Genomic DNA, 15,706 nt, shown 5'->3' with positions numbered 1-15,706 from the left:
CCAAAAATGGGGATACTATTATAAAGAACGAGCAGATGCATATTTTGGCTAAAATCATGAAAGAAAAAAGTAACAAAACTGAACTGCATTAGTTTAAACAAAATATAGCCAAAGTGTAGAGTTAAAGATTGTTCCCTCTTTGGAAGACAAAAAAAAAAAAAAAAAAAAGATATTTTGAAGAATGCTGGTTCCCACTGACTTCCACTGTGTGGACAAAAAAAATACAATGGAAGTCAATGAGAACCAAAACTGTTATTTGTTTCACAGAAGAAAGAAATGCATACAACTTTGGAATGACACATGGGTCACAATTACAAAAAAAAATATTTCAGATAACTGCTGTTCTTTTGAACTTTCTATTCATCAAAGAAACCTGAAAATAAGCTGTTTTCAATAACATATTATTATTATTATTATTATTATAAAAGTTTTTGAGCAGCAAATCAAAATATTAGAATTATTTCTGAAGGATCATGTGACTGGAGTAATGATGCTAAAAATTCAGCTTTGAAATCACAGGAATAAATTACATTTTAAAATATAAACATATAGAAAACATTATTTTTTTTTTACTAAATATAATATTTATTAAAATACTTGTAGTTACATATATATTTGACTGAATATTTCTAAAGTTTATTATTAAAATATATCAATAGAAAAACGTATAAATGGGGATTAAAAAAATACATTAGTTCAGGCTCCACCCAGTTTCCGCGCCTGCTCACTGTGGAGTCCATGGCGTATTTAAGCGCGAGCAGCAGGGATGAGTGAGCTTCCTGTCAAACCCAGTCGTGACAGATCAACCGAAGGGTCTCTGGCGAGTCTCAAAAATTGGTTCTTCATCCATATAACGGGATATTACACTGATAAGGAGGATAAGGTGCCGTTTTGGTCGCGTTTCCAATAAGTTGTGAATCGAAGTGGGGTTAAATTGTCGTCTTTGGCTAACTGGCTAAAGCTAGCGAGCTGGCTGTCAGTGCTGAAAAAAATTGAAAGCGGAAGAGTGACGTGCTGGATTACGAAAGCGGAAGTGCTGGAGTGCATATTTTCGGTCTGAGAGGTGGGTGGGGCAGCTTTGACTTTACTTTGTTCCTTTCCTGTCTGGGTTTTCTTATTATTCACATTTTTATAATTAAATGTGCATTTTATGACAACAGTAACACTAAATATCATCATAAGAGACATGATTGCAATTTATTATTAGTAGTATTATTATTATTATGGCACAATAATAATGACATTCTTGTAATTTATTTTGTTGATATACATTAACAATAATAGTAGCAGTAATAATAATAAAAAATGATAAAGACTTGTAGAATTATACGTTTTCAATTTAATAATAATAATAATAATATTATTATAAATGTATAATAATAATAGTAATAATTTTACCAGACAGTAGTTATGTTATTGTTACCCGTTATTGTAACTTATTTTATTAAAAATGTACATTTATAAGTAATAGTAATAAAAGTAATGATAGACATGTACATTTATAGTAACTTGCCATTTTAATTTCTTAATTAAATATTGTTATTATATTATTATTATTATTATTATTATCATTATTATAAGTGAAGATTTCCATTTTATATTATTATTAGTAGTAGTAGTATTATTATAAATGTATAATAATAATAATAATAATAATAATAATAATAATAATAAATGTATTAAGTAAAACCAGACGGTAGTTGTTATTGTAACTTTTTTTAGACAAAGTACAAATACAAGTACAAATAGTAGTAATAATAATCATGATAGACATGTACATTTATAGTAACATTAATAGACATGCCATTTAATTTTCTAATGAAATATTATTATTATTATTATTATTATTATTATAAATTTACATTAAATACAACATGCTCTTGTAATTTATTTTGTTTTTATAAATGTACATTTACAGTAATAATAATAAAGACTTGTACATTTAAGATTTTCAGAAAAAGTTGGGACAGTATGGAAAACACAAATAAAAAAAGAAAGTAGTGATTTCTAAATTTACTTTGACTTGTACTTCATTGCAGACAATACAACAGCACATTATTTAATGTGTTCCTCATGATTTTTTTTTAAATTTATTATTATTTTTTTTTATAAACACGTATTCCAATTTTGGTTCTTGCAACACATTTCAAAAAAGTTGGAACAGTAAAGCATTTACCACTTTGTAATGTTTCCATTCCTTTTCACAACACTTAAAAGACGTTTAGGGACTGAAGACACCAAGTGATGAAGTGTTTCAGGTGTAATTTTGTTTCATTCTTCCTGCAAACAAGTCTTAAAGGTCCCATATTGTCAAAATTGAAATTTCCTGGCTTTTTTCATGATAACTGAGGTCTAGGGGCTATGTAACTACCATATGAGTTTCAAAACAGTCAATCCTCAGTAAACTGCAAACTGCCTGCATAAAGTAGCTGTGCCTTTTCACGAGCCGCTGTGATTTCCGTAAAAACGTGACGTCCGATCTACTCAGTCACCGCCCCGAGCACCAACCACCATCACACCCTCCTTTTGTCAAACCCAGACAACATCGTGTCCATGCCATTGCTGAGCAACAACAACACGAAAACAAGTCAAGAAAATGCTGTTCAGTCGATGGATGTCAGGAAACTACATCATTGCACAGGCTTCCGAACAACGTTAATATAAGAGACCAGAGGCACGTCAACTTCAGCCTCTTTCACACAGCCGTTCCGGAAAATGCACGGATAATGTGTCGCATGATTTGTTCTGGAATTGTTTAATTAGGTTCATTCACAGTTGTTTTCCGGAATCTGTGAGTGCTTTACACACAACCAATAAAGACATGTGACATTTGGATGTGAGATGTAATGCGACGCGTACATTTCACTAAGCTGAAACTAACCTGATGAACAATCTGTGCTTCAGCGCTAATAGTGCGGAGCTCCCTGATCGCTGCTTCATTCCACTTTGCACGTATTTTTTCCGTCGTGAAGAGTCGCAGGGTAATGTGCATCATCACTACAACACTACCTTTATGGCATTTGGTTCTGGCTTTTGTTCACACAGCGTTTTTTCCCGTAATTTTCCAGAATCAGCGCGCATTGTGAAAGGGGCTTTACTAAAGCAACAGTTATGTAGCTTACTGCATTCGGCGTTTGAAAAAGAAAGAAACATTAATGAGCATTCTGAAATATCCTGTTGAGTACCACCAAGCCACAGCAGGCTAGGCTACAGCATACATGACCGTAGTTAACTGTGATTGGCCTGGCTGTGCCTCACTCAGAAAACAACAGGCCAATCAGAAGAGAGGCTCATGAATATTAATTAGACGGGCCAAAATCGACCTGTTCTTGACAGAGCTCCTAATAAAGGAGCTGTAAAAAATATATTGAGATGGATTTTGGCACTTTATACTGCAAATATATATTCTTAAGGACATCAACAACTAAAATAAACCTCCAGAAATGTGTACAATATGGGACCTTTAAGGTGGGTAACAGTATGGGGTGTTCGCTGTCGCATTTTGCGCTTCAAAATGTGCCACACATTCTCTATTGGAGACTGGATGGGACTGCAAGCAGGCCAGTCAAGTACCACTATCCTCTTCCTCCACAGCCAGGACTTTGTAATGTGTGCAGAATGTGGTTTTGCATTGTCCTGTTGAAATATGCATGGGCGTCCCTGGAAGGCAGCATATTGCGCTTCAAAATCTCAATGTACTTTCCAGCATTAATGGTGCCATCACAGAAGTGCAAGTTACCTTTGCCAAGGGCACTGACACAGCCCCATACCATTGCTGGTAACAGTCTGGATGATCCTTTTCCTCTTTGGTCCGGAGCACACAGTGTCCATTTCTCCCAAAAAATACCTGAAATACTGATTCATCTGACCACAGTACACGTTTCCACTGTGTGATGGTCCATCCCAGATGCCTCCGAGCCCAGAGAAGTCGACGGCGCATCTGGACACTGTTAACATAGGGCTTCCTTTTGGCACAGTACAGTTTTAACTGGCATTTGTGGATGTAACTACATATTATGGTACTTGACAAAAGTTTGCCAAAGTAGTCCTGAGATGAATGACGATTCTTGGTGCAGTGCCTCCTGAGGGATCAGAGATCTTGAGGTTGCGCCCTTGTCCTTTACGCACTGAAATTCCTCCAGATTCCTTGAATCTTTTGATTATGTTATGCACTGTTGAAGGTGAAATATCCAAATGTCTTCCTATCTTTTTTTGAGGAACATAGTTTTTAAACATTTCAATAATTTTCTCACATTTTTTGGCAAACTGGCCTATCTTTGCTCCTAAAGGACTAGACCTTTCTTGGATGCTGCTTTTGTACCAAATCATAATTACAATCACCTGTTGACATGACCTGTTTCAAATCACATCATTATTGAACCAATTTACCAGATTACTAGCCCTAAATTGCTCCTGTCCCAACCTTTTTTGGAATGTGTTGCAGGTCTGAATGACAGGAAAGGATGTATATTTACAAATGAAATCAAGTTGACCAGACAAAACATGACACATTTTGTGTTCATATTGTCTGCAATGAAATACAAGTTAAAGTAAATTTAGAAATCACTACTTTCTTTTTTTATTTGTGTTTTCCATACTGTCCCAACATTTTCTGATTTGGGGTTGTATTATAAATGTATAATAATAGTAATAATCATTTTAAGTAAAAACAGATAGAAGTTATGTTATTGTTGCCTGTTATTGTTTTTTTTTTAATTAAAAAAAAGTACATTTAAATAGCAGTAATAATCATGATTCATGATAGACATGTACATTTATAGTAAAGTTAATAGACATTTTATTTTATTAAATATTATTATTATTATTATAAATGCACATGTAATATTATATGCAGTTGTATTTTTTGTTATTACAATAATAATAATAATAATAATAATAATGACTTGTGCAATTATAAGAAAGATTTAAATTTTATATTATTGCTATTATAATTATAAATATGTAATAATAATAGCAATAATTATTTTATAAAGTAAAACCAGACAGTATGTTATTGTTGCCTGTTATTGTAACTTATTTTATTGTAAAAAAGTACACTTATTAATAATAGTAATAATAATCATGTAGATTTATAGTAACATTAATAATGACATGCCATTTTAATTTCTAAATTAAATATTATTATAAATGTATGTTTAAAACAACATGCTATTGTAATTTATTTTGTTGTTATTATAAATGTACATTTGCAATAACAGTAGAAGTAGTAATAATAATAATAATAATAATAATAATGACTTAATTATAAAAATATTTAAATTTTATATTATTGGTATTATAATTATAAATGTATAATAATAATTAAGTAAAACCAGACAATAACGTTATTATAACTTATTTTATTGTTAAAAAGTACACTTGTTAATTCATTTATAGTAACAATAATAAAGTCATGCTACTGTAATGTTGTTTTATTATTATAATAGAACATATGTGGTTATTTTATTTTGCTAGGATTATTATATTAAGTGAAATGATTTGCCAAATAACCATTTACATCACAAAAGCAGGTTTGATGATTATGATCTATTTTTTTTTCACTTGTTACACCATTACTTTGTAAAGAAGTCTCAGTATGTTTGATAATAATACAACAAGACTTTCTCTTGAAAGCACATGGTGTTGCCAATGAAAGCTGTCAGGCTTGAGTGATAGACTGAGAATGAGAAGCCGTTGTTGTATCATGTATGATTTGCCTCAACTGTCTGGTTACGTTTTCATCTCTAGCGTGAGGAAAATCCCATCTGAAAGCCATATGGAGATGCTGATCTTGTGAGCGCAGCATTTCTAGGTTGAAAATAGGGTTTAGGGATGATTTCTGCTGATCTAGACCAGAGACATCCAAGCATTGTCCTCTTTCATCCTAGATCTTTAGTCCTTTGACTATATTGAGAGTGAAACCATCAAAGAAGCTGCCTGCAGAGTGTTTTGTGTCAGCTTTGTCTCTTTTCAATGGTCAGGATCAGGGAGTAAAAACAACATTTATTTTCTCTGTATAGAAGCTTCGATATTCTAGTATCTTAACTCTATTATTATATGGTTAGTTGCATGTTATGATCTGAGTTTAGCATTATTTCTTCTCTGTCATCCGTGACCATATTAAAACAGATGTGTGACCCAGTTTTGGGCCCTGAACCACCACTTAAAAACTATACTTGTTTCGGTCCTAGAATAAAAAGATACAAATAAAACCTTTTTGTCTCACAGTTCAAACTTTTTCCCAAAACACAATTTTAACTTTTTATTTTTTCTCTGAATTGTGGGGACTGGGAAATCTCTTGCTCATTTTGAGCTTGCATTTCGCAATTCGGATTTTTTTCATAATTTGTTAAATATTTATATTTATATACAGTGCCTTGCGAAATTATTCATACCCCTTCATTTTTTTTTTCACATTTTGTTATGCTGCTGCCTTATGTTAAACTACTTTAAATTACTTTTTTCCCCACATCAATCTACACTCCCTACTCCATAATGCCAACGCAAAAAAAAAAAACATTTATGCAAAGTTATTAAAAATAAAAAAACTGAAAAGATCCAGTTGCATAAGTATTCATACCCTTTTCTGGGACACTCGAAATTTAGCTCAGGAGCATTCATATTGCTTCTAGATGTTCCTACACTTGGAGTGGAGTTAAACTGTGGCAAATTCATTTTAATGAGTCTGATTTAGAAAGACACACACCTCTCAGAAAAGGTCTAACAGCTGAAAATGCATATCAGAGCAACAACCAAGTCCTGAGGTCAAGATAACTGCCTGTAGAGCTCTGTGACAGACTTGTGTTAAGGCGATGATCTAGGGAAGAGTTCAGAAAAAAAGCTGCTGCATTGAAGGTTGACAGAAGCATTCTCCATAATGGAAGACGACTGGAACAACTAGGACTCTAGACAATGTCTGCCAGCCCCCATCCAAGCTGACAGAGATGGAGAGGTGAAAAGGTGAGGCAAAGAATGGCAGATAATTGCCAAATGCAGATGTGCAAAGCTTGTCACATCAGACCCAAAAAGACTTGAGGCTGTATAGGTGCTTCAACTATGTACTGAGTTAAGGGTATGAATACTTATGCAATGTACTTATTTCAGTGTTTTATTTTTAATACATTTGGAAAATTTGCAAATCTGGTTTTTGCTTTGTCATTATTATGATGTATGGAGTGTAAATTGATGTGGGGAAAAAACTAATTTGAAGCAGTTTAACATAATGCTGCAACAAAACATGAAAAAAATGAAGGGGTATGAATACTTTTGAAGGCACTGTATAAAGTCAAATGCGATTCTGGTTTATGTTTCTCTCAGCTGTTTTAACTTCACTGGACAATAGGGATGTAACAATATCAAAATCTCACGATATGATAATATTTCAAAATGAAGTCCACGACACAGTATTTATTGTGATATAAAAAAAAAGACTTGGAGAATTTTTTTTTTACATTTTAACGTTAAATTATTCTATCTAATGCACTTAGAGTTCAAAATTAAGAGCTCCATCCCATGTTCTTAACTAAGAAAACTTACAGTAAGTAAAAAATAAACTCAGTAAATTGACTCGTACATTAACTTTAAAGGGGACTCAACCCACTTTTTATTTGTGGTATACTGTCTCAGTCTAAATTACATTCACATTACATTTAAGAAGCTAAACAAATTAGAATATAATACTAATAATAACAACTATTTTATATCATTGTTATTCCTATGACAGTAGTAGCCATATATTGTAAATCAGTTGCACTGTAAAATGAATATTTCATAGGTTTATTATTTACTACTCCCTAATACAGTAGGGAAATTATTACAATACTTCTTTCATAATTTTTACACTTGAAAGAGATATTTCCAGCTTCAGTGAAAACAGGCTTACAAAAACGCATCTCATTTCAAATCTAGTTAAATAGTGTAATCATCTGCCACAAAACGGACCGTGTACGTTGTGTTCGTTTGTTTTTGAATTTAAAACGAAATAAGTAGAAATGAGAAAACGGTACCTTTATTTGTTTTTTCATTTGTTCAGAAAACGAAATTTCGGCTCTATTATTCGTTTTTTGTTTCACGGGTAGAAAACGAATAAATGACTTCAAAAATCGTTTTCCACATGTGGGCGGTTACAAGGCGCCCCTTTCCGCCGATTGGTCAACCAAATCTGGCCATCCATTGTTCGTTCAACAAAATAGAAGACTATTATTTATTTATTTCATTCTTTTTTTAATTGCAGCCCCTGAAACAACGAACATACAAGGATAATAACATTAATTGCCTCAAAATATAATAAACTAAGACACTTAAAAATAATAAGAAAATAGAAAAAGCTATAAGAAAATCACATACATAAGTACATATAGTTACAAATTATTCAAAGATTTAAGGCTTTAAAATAATTTACAGCTTGTGTCGCGTTATTTCTTGTTTCTTTTGACGAAGACAGGTTGCTATACCTGTTTTTATTAGATTTTTTTTTTCAACACAATGATGGCTTTCTTCTGTTCAACCTATCTCATTTCACAGAAATATTTATTTTATAAATATTAATATGCATGTTTTATTTTTTCTAAAGCTGACAGCGCAAAGAACAACAGATCAATGTTCAGCCAAGCGTAAATACACAGCAGTAATAATTTTTCTTTTAGACATGCTCAGTTTTTGTTTTGGACAAGCGATGGTAAGTACAAATACTGTAATGCAAATCGGCTGAAGGTACTCAGGTGGAGAATTTCATTTTTACTGTACTGTAGACCTATCATAGCCACAGGAAAGTTTCATTTTGCCAGCTTTGCCAGTTATTATAAATGTGCACAGCCTGCTTAAGTAAAATGCTGATAAACAACTAGATAAATAACGCTTAGGCTTGAAAAGTCGGTGTTGGTGTTAAATTACTTGCCCACCGCCCCACTGTCGTTTTTTATAGAAATTTTATAAAGAAATAATTTTTATAGAAATCATATCAATGGAGTTCAGCGGGACAATCATCCGCTTCATACAGCAGGAGCAACAGACAGACGATTAATATATATATATATATATATATATATATATATATATATATATATATAAGTGTTAAATGTTGAATGCATTATTGGCTTCTTCCATTATATTTGGTTGGAGAGTCAAGTTAGTTTTTTATTGTAGATTACAAACTGTACTTAGTTGGTGATCCAGTGTAAATATAAAATACAGTATAAAATGGCAGGTTTTTTTTGTTCAAATTTTTTTTTTTTTTTTTTTTTTTTTTTTTTTTTACTCTAGCCTAATATTTTATTTCCCTTGGCCCACCCAGTAGGTGACCAATCGGTGGATGGCCAAACACCGAATCTTCACAAGCCTAAGTGTTAATTATTAATCAACATTTTACATAAGCATCTAGGCTGTGCACATTTAACTTAAATGTGAAAAATATGATATATCGGTATATTTATAATACCTACAGGCATACTTTCTTGATTAACAAAAGTTTACTTGCACTCTTGCGCTTCTGCCTCCGCTATGGTCCTGTCAATCATCTCGCTGGATCACGTCTCGTGCGCTGTTGCTCGTGCTGTATGAAGCAGACGATTGTCTGTTGTCCCGCTGTACTACCCTGATATTATTTCTTTAAAAAATACTTCTATATAATATTTCAATCAAAAACGACGGTAGGGCGGAGGGCAAGTAATTCAGTCGTTGAATGACCGAACACCGTTAAACACAGACTTTTCAAAGTGTAAGCCTATTTATTATCTAGCTGATATCAACATTTTACATCTAGGCTGTGCACACTTATAATAACTTAAATCCTGGCAAAATGAAACGTTCCTTTGTTCTGATATACAGCAAAAATTTAATTCTCCACCATCGATACTTTCAGTCGATTTGCATTACGCTGTCTGGGTACCGCAGATACTCCGATTTAACACCATACAGCAAAATAAAACATGCTGGGTGCAAATTAATTTTTAGAACAGAAGAAAGCCCAGTCAGAGGACTATCATTTTGTTGATAATCATTTTAATAGAAACAGCCAGGTATAGCAACATGCAATCATTAAAAGAATCAAGAAAAGCTGTAAATTATTTTAAATTGTTTGAATAACTTCTATGTACATGTGATTTTCTTATTGCTTTTCCTATTTTATTATTATTATTTTTAACTTAGTTTATTATATTTTGATGTAATTAAAGTTATTGCACTTGTTGTTTTAAAGACTGCAAAATAATGAAAATAAATAAACAACAATGGATGGCCAGATTTGGTTGACCAATCAGCGGAAAGGGGCGTCTTGTAACCGCCCACATGCGGAAAACGAATTTTAAAGTCGTTTATCCGTTTTCTACCCGTGAACCAAAAAACGAAAAAACAAGCCGAAATTTCGTTTTTTCGTTTTCTGAACAAATGAGAAAACGAATAAAGGAACCGTTTTCTCATTTCTGCTTATTTCGTTTTAAATTCAAAAACAAATGAACACAACGTACACGGACCCAAAATGCACACTAAACTCATAGCACGTGAATTAAACAAATTCACTGCATTCACTGACTGTGAACTGAGCCGTTCTGAGGAGCGGAAAACACCGGATCACGGGCTCATCTCCTGAACTAGTAAAAACAGCAAAAACAGACTTGATGAAGGGATTAAGCCAGGGATGGAAATTAGCACCAGCCAAATGCGGGTGATTTTGTGTCGTGGCGGGTAAACTCGCTTCACCCACCGGCCACCGTGGCGGGTAAATAAAAATAACATACTTCAACCGGACGGCGTGAGGCGGTAATGCACCTTAACGTTGGTTGCGAACTGCCGTTAAAATACACGAAGAAGCAGAAGAAGACGGCGGACACTTTTAGTGGAGGCACACCTTAAAAAAAATGTGGCGATACATCACAGGCGTTAAGAGGTCTGTTAAAATATCTTTACAATCTGCTTTTGAAGAAATATATTGTATTTCGTGCTACAGCGCACATTCTGTCAGATGCAATTCATGGCGCGTCTTTCTCAATATACTGTACAACACGGCATTCATTCACATCAGATGATAACTCAGCGGCAGAGTTCCACTCACACAGGGGCAAAATTTCCACTGGGGACACGCTTTTCAAAATCCCGTTGGTGTCCACCCAAATGGTTTTGTTAAGTAATCTCTTGTATTTTAGAATGCACGCTCTACGCTGTCGAGAGTTTCGCGCTATAGTAAAAACAAAAACAAAAGTAAAACGCGCAACCGCATTCAAAAGCTACGGTGCCCGCCAGGGGACACCTTCGGTTCACTTATGTTTGTCGTGGCCACGACATATAAACTCGTGGGAACATGATATTATGTTGTGGCCACGAGATATTAATTCGTGGGAACGTCATATTAACTCGTGGGAACGTGATATTATGTCGTGGCCACGAGATCATTTTGTCGAGGTAACGACATCCTTATGTCGTGGCCACAAGATGCGATGATGAGGGAACAAGATCCATTTCTCGTGGCCACAACTTCTTATGTTGAGGAAACAACATGCATTTCTCGTGGGCACGAGTTTTAATGCATAAACAAACCTGCGTGACCATAGTAACCCAGGATTAGCCTATCAGAGATAGGTTTATTAATATTTTATTTTTAATTAAGAAATTATTATATTAATTGTTACAGAAATTGTTACAATATTAAATTATTATATTAACAATGGGCGATGCTGTATATGCGAATGCTGATGCTGTCTGTGCGCGATGTAGACAGTATATTCAAAAGTTTATCATGAATAAATATTACATAAAGTACATCAAATAAAATAGCCCTACAGGAAACATTTTATCCCACAGTCTTGTCCATTAACTGATCCTCCTCTTTCCGTAATATTTTTATTATTCGTTTATATTCGTTATTTTCCCCTTCATTTCGATCTCCTTAACGTTCTGAATGTAGGTTCTATGACTGGGATTTTTTCAGTTCAAAGGCTGAATTTAACATATATTGTATTTTATTTAGTCTAATTAATAGACAAATATAGTGTTTCAGTGAAGAGTGAATTATTCACGTAGTTTCATTTGGAAATCATTTATCGTCACACCGTAAAATAGGCCTATTTTATTTTATTTTTATTTTTAATAATTTCTATTATTATTAATTCTTATAATTAGCCCATTATTGTAGGCCTATATATTTATCTATTTTCGTTTATATTCGTTTCCCCCCTTCATTTTCATCTCTTTACTTAACGTATATGGAAATGATAGGCTACTGTAAATGCTTGACATGACTGATTTTGACTGGAATGTAGTTTAAAGGTTGAATTGAACATATTTTTATTTTGTTTCGTCTAAGATACTAGACTATATAATACTATACTGTTCACTGACGAATGAATCATTCACGTAGTGAAACGAATATAAATGAAAATAAAAATATATACAATAATAATAATAATTATAATAATGATGACGATAATAATAATACAAATACGGAAAAAAGACGATCAGTTAATAGAAATGTCATGTAGGCCTATTTTACGGTGTGACGATAAATGATTTCCAGATGAAACTACGTGAATAATTTACTCTCACTGAAACACTATATTTGTCTTTTAATTAGACTAAATAAAATATATTTGTCTATTAATTAGACTAAATAAAATACAATATATGTTCAATTCAGCCTTTGAACTGCATTCCAGTAAAAATCCCAGGTATAGAACCTACATTCAGAACGTATAAGTAAAGAGATCGAAATGAAGGGGAAAATAACGAATATAAACTAATAATAGCCTACAAATATTACGGAAAGAGGAGATAATAAGACTGTGGGATGCATACATGTCTACATCGCGCACAGACAGCATCAGCATTCGCATATACAGCATCGCCCATTGTTAATATAATGGAGGAGAAAATAAGATGGGAGTTTTTCGACATACTCTAACTGTCATCATGAACTGGAGTACACGCAGAGCTAGACAAGACGAGCATTTGAGGTTATAAAGTATATAAATTGTAATTTTGTTTAGAAAATAACAGATTGTTTCACTAGATAAGACACTTATTCCTTGGTTGGGATCATTTTGTGAGCTGCATTTAAACAGCATTTTTAACCTTTTAACCATTATATAGAAAAAAATCCTGGAATGTTATCCTCAAAAAAACGTAATTTTTTTGCGACTGAAGAGAAAAAAACATCTTGAATGACATGGGGGTGAGTAAATCCTGCTAATGTTTGAGTCCTCTCAGTCTTAATGGAAAACATACATTACTCCTTTAATAGAGAAAGAACAGTTCACTTTTGGAACAAAAATGCACAGATAATGTACTCACCCCTTTGTCATCCAAGATGTTCATGTCTTTCTTTCTTCAGTCGTAAGGAAATTATGTTTTTTGAGGAAAACATTTCAGGATTTCTCTCCGTATAATGGACTTCTATGGTGCCCCCGAGTTTGAACTTCCAAAATACAGTTTAAATTTCCTTACGACTGAAAAAAGAAAGACATGAACATCTTGGATGACAAGGGGCTGAGTACATTATCTGTAAATTTTCGTTCTGAAAGTGAACTACTCATTTAATGCAGCACCTAGTCAACAACTAATTACTTTATAATGATATCACAAGATGTACTGTAGCAGACTGTATACATATGCTTGCCGTTTTAAATCCGCATCCGAAGTTTCAGCCTTACTTGTGAATCTGACATTTGTTGTTTCTGAGTTTAAAATCTGAATTGTAGAATATAACCTCAGAATAGCGAGAAAGTCAATACCTTTTTTTAATTACATATTTTTCCCCTGTGGCACAAACAAGCTTCAATAGAAAACTCCCATCATAGTGGTTGTTGTTTCCGGTTTGGACGGTTGTCGGCCGTGAAAAGGCCCAGAAGAGGCCATGTCTGTTTGAGTGATGGGATGTGACTGCAGAATCATGTCGCTGTTGTGTCCATGAAATTGTTTATGAGTCGAGCGCTGCACTTCCATGACAGCGACATGCTATAATAAATTGTTCTCATTGATGCTTAAGTGCTCGTCTACTGTTTTGTGCCACTCAGGCTGCTGAGATATAACTGGCTGAATGAAATGACCCAGGGGCACTTATTCTGAATGTAAGACATGCATTACTAGAGTTGATGTTCTGCACAGTTTTAAGTATTGATCAGAATGATTTGAAGATAATCCAACCAATTCATGTGTTGGTTTTGATTGTACCTATGGTCATACAGTGATTTATGACAATTATTTATCAGGTCACCATGTAGGATTAGGATTTTTAAGGTAATTAAGGGTAAAAAAAAAACACCTTACTTACCCAGCTGATTGATTCTAAACACTGGATGAAGTCAGTTTCAAATTCTTGTTTAATTTTTTCGACATATTAGTCAAAAAATCTAATTTTTGTCACTTCATAATTCAGAAAACACTTAGAACAGACAGAAAACAACATTTCACAATTTAAAATGTTGTATATAATCAAGCAAATTATGTATGAACAAATCCCTCTGTAAAAACTTTCAGGATATAGACGGGATTAAAAATGTAAAGTTTAATGTCTGTAAGTGCTAATGGGAGATTTATGGCTCAGTATAAGAGAAAACTTGTTAAAACTGCCTTTAAAAATATGTATTGTAATTGAAATCTATTGATACAAATAGATAAAGTGCTATAAAAGAAACAATTAACTGTCTTTTGGATGCTTTCATTCCACAATACTAAAATAAACACTATGAAAAAACAAAAAGCCCAAAATCTCAAACTTGACAGGTGTATGAAAAGAAATGTTTTTCCTGCAGTGTCTCCCCTTAATAAAGCAATTGATGTGTTAGTTATTTTTTAACCATACTAAATACTATGAGAAAAAAGTCTGAATATTTTACGAATAAAGTCAAAATTACAGTGGCCTAGCATCTTCTCCTGGCGCTCTCAATCCGGGCCTTTGTATGCGCAAATATTATACCTTAAATTTCTATGATTCCAGTTCTTGTAATATTTAGACTTCTCGTAATGTTTTGACTTTTTTTTTTTTTTCATATGGCACTAGAACTAGGTATTTCAATTTAAATAAATAAATAAAAATGAAATATACCAGTGTCAAATAACTTTTTTTTTTTAGTCATAATAATCAGAATAAATATTTTCATGCATTTAGGCATTAATGCCTTAGGTCCAAATATTAAATTCAAGTGAATGTATATGATATGTAAATATGTGTGCATTACTAATCAAACTTATTTGTTTTTTAAAAGAGATAAATCTTTTTATTCAGCAAAGATGCATTAAATTAAGACATTTATAATGTTACAATTCATTTTCAAATAAATGCTGTTTTTTTAATTTTGTGTTCATCAAAGAATCCCACAAAATTTAATTTGTTACAGTTTCCACAAAAATATTGTGCAGAACAACTGTTTTCAACAGTGATAATAATCGGAAATGTTTCTTGAGCAGCAAATCAGGATATTAGAATGATTTCTGAAGAATCATGTGACACCAAAGACTAAAGTAATGATGCTAAAAATTCAGCTTTGTTCACTTTGTTAGCAGACGCTTTTATCCAAAGCGACTTACAAATTGGGAATACAACAAGTGATTCATCCTAAGGAGGCAGATCAACATAGGAAGTGCTCAAAAATACCATATCAGGCGTTGTTAGATGAGTACAGGCTAGAAAGGGAAGATCAAGAAAGAGAGGAGAACAAAGTTTTTTTTTATTATTTTTTTTTATTATTATTTTAATAGTATTTTTGAACAAACAAATACA

The 15,706-nt window shown here is 33.0% G+C and overlaps 1 protein-coding gene across 2 annotated transcripts in view; it reads left to right on the top strand.

Annotated features, from left to right (window-relative positions):
• The first annotated feature begins 769 nt into the window (after positions 1-769).
• Positions 770-15,706, top strand: part of LOC141326111 (geranylgeranyl pyrophosphate synthase-like) — a 44,998-nt gene continuing 30,061 nt past the window's right edge. For both annotated transcript variants that reach the window (XM_073834813.1, XM_073834812.1), the window contains exon 1: positions 770-1,063. The gene's annotated coding sequence lies outside the window, so the exon portion shown is untranslated. The remainder of the gene's footprint in view (positions 1,064-15,706) is intronic.

This window comes from Garra rufa, chromosome 2 (assembly GCF_049309525.1).
Source record: "Garra rufa chromosome 2, GarRuf1.0, whole genome shotgun sequence".
Classification (NCBI taxonomy): domain Eukaryota; kingdom Metazoa; phylum Chordata; class Actinopteri; order Cypriniformes; family Cyprinidae; genus Garra; species Garra rufa.
This window is presented reverse-complemented; position numbering and strand designations above follow the sequence as displayed.